Here is a 6,712-nt window from a genome sequence, read left to right on the forward strand (position 1 = left end):
TAGTTTTACACTCAGAAGAAGATCAACATCCACTTATATTTATCAAAATTACAATTTGTAATAATTTCTTTATTTATTACATGAAATTTGTCATCTAAATTTCTTGGCATGCCTAGTGAAGACTTTCTTGTCCTATCATCTTTTAATATCAGAATCTTTAAATTTCGAATCACTACATCAACAATGGCAAGCAAAAAGTCGAAGGAAACTATGTCCCGCTTGAATAGACACTTGCTGAACTCTTCCATACTATCAGAGCCCAAACAAAATTTTGAAAAACTCTACTGGTTTCACCATTTAAGAAGTTTTTTTTTTTTTTTTTGAAAAAGGCTAGATGAAAATTGCTTTAAGAAGGTCGGACTCCTGTTCTATAGAAAAGACCAAGAGCTTAGCGAAAAACCCTCATTCTAGTTCAATCTCCCGATTGAAAGGCACGGAATTTACTTGCCAAGTGACCCAAGAAAAGAAAAGGATCCAAGAAAGAAATAAAGAAGGACGTCAAGCCAGATAAGTCCAGAGAAAACAAGACAATCTAAAGATAGCCTTTCAAAGGTCGAGTTCAAATTTGAAGTCAAAGTCGAAGTTCAGACCTAAAAAATGACAAGTCCAAAGTAGAGGTCATCCTAGTTCAATTCCTTGAGCAAGAGATAATCGAGTTTCCAGCACCCAAAAGACTCGAGGAACCTTGTGAGAATGACCATCGCAAATACTACAAAATTTCACAGAATTATTAGTCACCAAATGAAGAGATGTTTCTTTCTGAAAGGTCTTATTATTTGTTTGGACAAAGAAAATAAGATCAAACTTGAAACTATAAAAAAATTACAACAGCTACTTGCTTGATGGTTTATTTGGATCATTTGATCCAATTTTCATTAGAAATGACGAACAGACATTCCCTCTTACCTACGATGCTAGCAAGTCCTTGGCCAAAGTAGATGAGTTTTTACCTCAACTTTCAAAATGAGCTATTCTAGTAGAGTGTGAGGTGTACAGAGAAGTCACCATCACATACATCTATCCAGGGATGGTTAAACTACATGTCTCCAATCATCCAATTTTTATGAAATTATGTCAAATGACTTGGATGTTTGAGATTCTGATTCCGAGTCTGAAGATGAGGTTGGAGATTACATGACCACCTTCATAAACAAGAAGCAAAAATAATGATGTTGAGCAAAACAAGTAAAATATCACCTTCTATACCTCTTGTGGAACCAACAATCTGGCATTGAGTATGGAAGTTCAACCTCACATAAAAGTAACTTAGGAAGAAAATTATGGGGTATGGATTCCTGTAAAATGATGTCAATGAAAGGCTTCACAAATTTAAAGTTCCAGTGTCCGTAACAAAAAGTCAAAATCAAGAAGGAGACCAAGAAACTACCAAAAGAAAATGTCTAAAGTTAAGACAATGACAGCTACTAAATCAACAGAAATGGAAACAGTTTCACATGCTTCTTCTAGATAATAATATTGGAAAAGTATTTTCCTAAGGATTTCTTTGACAATGAATGTTCTACCTCCAATGTCATCAATGTAGAGGAGGAAAACGAGATGAAGAATTTATCAAGAGAGTGTTCAAAGAAGAAAAAGACTATCTCATAACTCAGTAAAGCTCTTTCTAATATAAGTTTGGTGGAGTCTCTCAGCCTTCCTTTTGTTGATCGAATGGCTTTAATTGTGGCATTGATCGATCCAGAAATATACAAAGGCAAAGTTTTAGCCGAAATTGATTCCACAACTCCACAAAATTTATGACCACCATTACATTCAACGATGAAGATATGCAACTCGGTTCTCATTTGCTTAATAGATGACTATATATTAGTGATTATATTCAAGAATGCAAGATAAATCACAAAATAATTGATTGTGGTGAATATCATCCCTATCAAGACAATGAAGAGGATTGGAATAGATGTTGGTGATTTGTCCACGAGTAAAATCATGACTCAAATATTCAACTAGAGAGGCCAATGACCCATTAGCATGCTTTATCAAAGCTACGAATAAGGGAGAATTTTCTTAACTCTCTTTCAAGTCATTGATGGTAAAACATCCTATGAATTACTCCTCGGACATGTTTGGCTACATAAAACTACAATGGTACATTCAAATTGGCAACAATATAGCTAAGTCCAAACTATTCCTCAAAGAAGAATCCCATTATGGTAATGCCAAGTTTTACATGGAGTGAGAAGAACATCATTATACAAGATTGTTTATGTTTGAATTTGAAATTAAGGGAAATGTAGAGAGTGATAACACATCTATTATTGTTCCACCTCATCAACTTATTAAAGGTAAATCAAAATTTACATGTTCAGGATTTTTTAACGGCAAACATCATTAGATAAAACAACAGATGTTGAAGTATTAAGAAAAAGATTTAACTCTTCCAATACTTAGTCTTCCAAAACTGTTTCTAACCCATCACTCATAACACCCTGGGAGAACTTAAATCTACGTTGGAAGCTTTGATATTTGTTTCAAACATATCAAAACTCTGTATTTCTAGCTCGTCCAAACATGACATGCTGAGTACTAAAGAAGTTGAGGAGTCAAAATAGACTTTTAAAAGATGTTACAATACTAAGTCAAAAAGATATTTGAAAATGATGGATTTGGGAAAAGAAAGCCTTGAAAATTGGGTGTTCTTGATGCTGTTCTTTCAAGTGAGCGTATCCCTTTAGATTTTGATGGATCATTCATGTTACAACCTAGGTATGGTATGGAATATAATCCAAATCTATCAAGAAAGATTAAAGTTAAGAATATCTCCTCAAATCCATCGCAATTCAAAATTTCAAATATATAAAATTGCTAAGGAAAAATCAAAGTCTAGACCTTCAGCATCAAATTTAATTAAAAGCGAGAATATTAGAGTTTTAATATCTAAAAGGTTCAGAGGAAAATCTATGGTAGTAGTTAACATAAAAGGTAAAGTGTATGTCTTCAAAAGGTTAAGTAAAGATTCTTCGACGTCTGCTCAAATTGATAAGAATGCATGAACTCTTAAAATATTATCTCAAAGACAATCTGTATTTTTTCGACTTGAAATTAAAACTTCCAATCCAAGTTTGAAGCCCCAATAATCTAGAAGAAGACGAAGACAGAGATTCCACTCATCCCAAAAGAATAATAAGTATAAAGAAGAAGTCTTGGTCAATCACGTTGCTTTTGAATAAGCTTCTAACTTAGAATCTGAGTCAGAAAAAACTGTCGTGATAGATAAACCTGAATCAGTCCACCAACATTTGAAGAAGGAGGACAAGCTACTGTAAATGACTTGAAACAATTAAACTTGATGACCGAACAAGACTCGAGACTAGTGTTTGTTGCTCTTCTCAATCAAAAGAAGGAATTTGAGTATATACACTTGCTTTAGAAATTCAAAGACGTATTTGCATAAGCTTATAACAAAATGCAAAGGTTAGATCCAAAGGTTGCGGTTCATCACTTTGCATTAAGACATGGAGTTTGTCCGATTAAGCAACTTTAAAAAAGATTTCAACCAAAACTGATTCCTCAAATTGAAGTGAAAGTCAACAAATTTATTGAAGCGAGATTCATGTGTGAAGTTAAGCACCCAACTTGGATCGCGAACATTGTTCCTATCATGAAAAAGAATGAACACTTATGAGTCTGTATTGACTTTCAAGATTTGAACCAAGCATGTTTAAAAGATGATTTTTCACTTCCAATAATAAAGTTGATGGTGGATGCAACTATTGGATAGTTCCTTTTTCCTCAATTTCCTTCGACCCCAATAATAATCATAACAATTAACAACCTACCAGCTTCCCGTGCATTTAATCAATAATCAATTAAACAAAAAAGTACAAGACACATTTACTTTAGAAATTAACATCCTCCACATTTGCCGGTTCTATCATTTGCCGCAGCCGGTCGATTCATCATTCATATATTCAGTAACTTCAATTTCAACCAGTAAACTTAAAGACTAAAATTCATAGTAAATTCTTAATTTTTACCCGGTTAATGATGTGTTGAAAACCACTTCACCAAATTGGGTTCCATCGTTCCAGAAGCAGTGAAGGCTGTGAAGCACCAAACGACTTCGCTCTCCAAATCGAACCAACCATCCTCGGTGAGTCGATCCTCCAGCAGTCGAGAGCAGAAGAGTTAAAGAAGAGCTGCACTGCTGCAGCCTGCAGTCGACTCGGCACTCGGCTAAAATTGAAGGGCGCCGGTCGCCGGGCGGAGTCGACTAGCGAGGTCCGAGGAGACGACAGGTGAGTGGCGACGAGCCGACGACTATCGGACTGGAGTGGGGACTGACGAGTGATGAGCAGAGCTGCAGAGGCGTCGAGCAGATTTTGGGGAATTTTCGATTTTGGGAGTTTTTGATTGAATTGAATTTTGGGAATTTTTGGTTAATTGGGTTGGATAGTGGATATTAGATAGGTAAATTGGGTTGGGTAAATAATTTGAAAGGTAAATGGATTGTGGGCTCGTTGATAATTGGTTTTGGTTCTCTGGGCCGATTATTTTTAAGAGAGAAAAAAATTATTGGGCCAAAATTAGGCCCTTTAGGCCGGCTGGATAATTGGTTTTGGTTTGGGTAATTGGACCAAAATGAGGCTACCTATGATCCTGGGCCTGAGGCGCGGGCCTCACTCGCCTCAGCCCAGAACCGACCTTGGGTAGAAGTAATAGCCGGAGGCGTTGGAGAATATGGGTTGGTCGATCACTGTTGACATCATCAAAAAAGTTGGGCGGAAATACAACTGAAGGTTTTTCAAAATTTGGGAAATGTAAATGGCGACAGAAATGAAATGGGGTTGCTTTTGTTTTGCATTCCACTTACTACTTTTTCCATTTTTTGTGCTTATTTCACGGTTTGTGCTTAATGAATAAAAAATAATAAAAGAAAGTTATGATTCTTAGCAACTAGACTTGTCCTGTCCTAAATACTAAGCACATCGAGTTTCTCGTGTTCTAGACCAAACCAAACCAAGTAGTTCAATTCGATTCTATAAAAAAAATTAATGGTTTTGTTTCTTGGTTTGGTTTTGGTTCTGGTTCAGTTCTAGTTCAAAAATCAGAACCAAACTTAATATTTAATTTTATATATAATAATTAGTGGAGACCCTAATTTTATATTCATTAGAGATAACCTATTAATTGAATACAGTTTATTAATCAATTTTGGGTCATTAGAGATAAACAACTCATTAGTTGTCTACATCCTAATTTTGTATTCAATTAAATTATTTCTCCTTTACTCATTTTCAATTTACACAACGTCGTAGCATACTGACACCCAATTTTATCAAGTCGGTGGAGTGCCATTTAAGATCGAAAAATGAAATTGATCAGTTACTTAAAAAGTCTTTAAACTCGTTTTTTACCTTGATTGTTTGATGGATTATTTGTGTTCTTCACAAATAGAGGAAAATCCAATAAACATTGATGAAATATTAAACGATTAATGTTGCCTGTAGAAGTAGACTATAAAAATTTTGATAATTCATCCTTTATTGTAGGGGTATGCCTTCAAAACTATTGCAATTAATTTAATGAACCATTGTTATTACTTATTAAACAATTTTTTGAATGAAAACAAAAACTGATCGGTGTATTCAAATTATGAATATATTTTGTTTGTTAATTATGACTTTTTTGATCTCGATAATTGAAATTTGAACATCCTAAATGTTTGATGTTTAAATTCTTATTTAGGTATATATTACTAATTTATATGACGCAAATATAAAAATTCAAGAGATAAAATTAGAACCAAACCAGAAGTGAACAGTTCGGTTCAGTTTCATTTCATATCTTTAAAAAAATCATTTGGTTCCATTAAAAAAAAATCGTTGGTTCATGGTTCGGTTCGGTTCGGTTCTTTTGGAACCAGAATCATATGGAACCATGTCTATCTCTACTCGTGTTTGAAGAAAAAAATTGTGTCCAAGAGTTGGTAATAGTCTTTGCATGTCTAGCAGCTATGTGATAATGCTATCTTTTTGAAGTTGTTCCAAATCAATGATACTAACTTGTAAATAATAAGAGAGCTTATAATCATTTACCGAAGATTTCACCAAATTATCTAATAATCCAATCTATTCTAAAATTAAATGCTACTAGATAAACTATTCTTAGATAGAATCAATTGATAAAAATCCGAGCATAAGGTCCAAAGCTTATAATCAATTCTATGAATCGAGTAAACTTCGTTGAGAACATTGTAGAAATATGATGAAGAGTCATTCAAGTTGAATTCTTTGAGCCACTTTTCACAAATCTCAATGTTGCGCTTCTCAACAAAAATTAGAGGACCCTCATAGTTGTTATCATTAAAATTCAAAGTTTCTTCAATATTCAGGTCGGAAGGGGTAAAAAGTGTTTTGTCAAATATTGTAGCTTCTACAATTGGATTTCACGAACAGCAACCAATCTTAAGAGGTTGGTATCACAGTTGGAAGTCCCTTATTCGATTCATGCTAGAAAAAGCTTGATATGGGATGGATCCATGGGAGTGGGCTTGGTACGAATTCTCAAACTTGATTTTAGGTGATATACGCTAGATTTCATCTGTGATATAAGTTATAAATTTTAAGTGTTAAGTGGTGGCAATAACTTACATCATTTGTGAAGACTGGAGATATTTCACAGGATATTGAATTAAATTTAATAAATACTCACATTTAGCCCTTTTATGATATAGACTTTAATCTGATTA

This window comes from Olea europaea, unplaced genomic scaffold (assembly GCF_002742605.1).
Source record: "Olea europaea var. sylvestris unplaced genomic scaffold, O_europaea_v1 scaffold3019, whole genome shotgun sequence".
Lineage (NCBI taxonomy): Eukaryota > Viridiplantae > Streptophyta > Magnoliopsida > Lamiales > Oleaceae > Olea > Olea europaea.